The sequence below is a fragment of the Egretta garzetta genome, unplaced genomic scaffold (assembly GCF_000687185.1).
Source record: "Egretta garzetta isolate BGI_Z169 unplaced genomic scaffold, ASM68718v1 scaffold809, whole genome shotgun sequence".
In the NCBI taxonomy this organism is placed as follows: Eukaryota; Metazoa; Chordata; class Aves; order Pelecaniformes; family Ardeidae; genus Egretta; species Egretta garzetta.
Genome location: NW_009260825.1, coordinates 29,504 through 31,046, shown reverse-complemented (window position 1 = coordinate 31,046; position 1,543 = coordinate 29,504).

The following is a 1,543-nucleotide window of genomic DNA, read 5'->3' as shown; positions in this document are numbered from 1 at the left end:
GGGGTTCAACCTCCCCAGGGACAGCACCTGACACTTGCCCTTGATATCCCTCACCAGATTTAATTCCAGGTGGACCTTGGCCTTTCTAGGTGCTTCCCTGCATGCTCTGGCAGTGTTCCTGTGTACCTCCCAAGTGGCCTGACCACCTTTCCACATTCTATAGATCTTTCTCTTTTCTTTTGAGTTCTACTAGAAGCTCCTTGCTCATCCATGCAGGCCTCCTGCCTTGTTTACTTGATTTCCTACTAATGGGGATGCACGGATCCTGAGCATGGAGGACGTGCTGCTTAAACAGCAGCCAGCTCTCTTGAACTCCCCTACCTTCTAGAGCCCTAACTCATGGGATTCTTCCAAGTAGGACCCTGAAGAGGCCAAAGTGAGCTCTCCTGGAGTCCAATGTGTTGGTCCTACTCATTGATCTGCTTCCACCACGCAGAATCTGGAACTGCACTATCTCATGGTCGCTGCAGCCAAGGCTGCCCCCTACCTTCACATGAAATGCTTGAGCGTCCAACTGTCTCCCTGTCCTTCCTCTATGGGCAGGAGTACTTTGGCGTGTTCCTCTCTTGTCCCTTGCTTCCTCTTGCACTCGCTATAGAGGGGGGTGAGGATTCAGGTGCAGTCACTGATGCTGCGTGTCCTCTCATGCAGATTTATCCATGGAGGAGAAGCATCCATGTGCCCTCTTAACTTTTGAGGCTCTGGAGACTGCAGTGCGTGGGGTTGGCAACGATATGACCCTCCTTTCAAGGACACTCCATCTTTAGGACGTTCGATTCTGTCCCTGGAGGGTCCTGGTGGGCTGCAGGTTGACCTCCAGAAGGCCATAGCTCTTCCATGGCATCCCTGTGTTATCTATCAGCCCCACGGAGAAGACACCTTGGTGCTAAGGTCATGGAAATGCTGCTGGAGGGCTTCATGTTTGCAGCTGCCATGACGCCTCTGTGTCCCTGGATGGGAGGGGAGAGCTGAGGACTTTCTCAGGTAAGATGACATGGGGTGAAGGCTTTGGAGATCTGCACTTGGAAACTAGATTCCTCTGCTTTCCAGCATGGCTTCACCAAGGGCATGTCCTGCCTGATAAACTTGGTGGCTTTCTATGATGGAGTGACAACAGCAGTGGACAAGGGAAAACCAATGGACGTCATCTATCTGGACTTCTGCAAAGCCTTCGACATGGCCCCCCCAATATCCTTCTCTCTACATTGGAGAGCTGTGGATTTGATGGGTGGACTGTTGGGTGGATAAGGAATTGGTTGGATGGTCGCATCCAGAGGGTAATGGTCAATGGCTCGATGTCCGGATGGAGACGGGTGATGAGTGGTGTCCCTCAGGGGTCCGTACTGGGACCAGTGCTGTTTAATATATTTGTCAATGACTTAGACAACGAGATTGAGCACACCCTCAGCAAGTTTGCAGGTGACACCAAGCTGAGTGGTGCAGTTGGCATGCCAGAAAGACGGGATGTCATCCAGAGAGACCTGGACAGGCTGGAGAGGTGGGCCTGTGTGAACCTCACGAGGTTCTACAAGGCCAAGTGCAA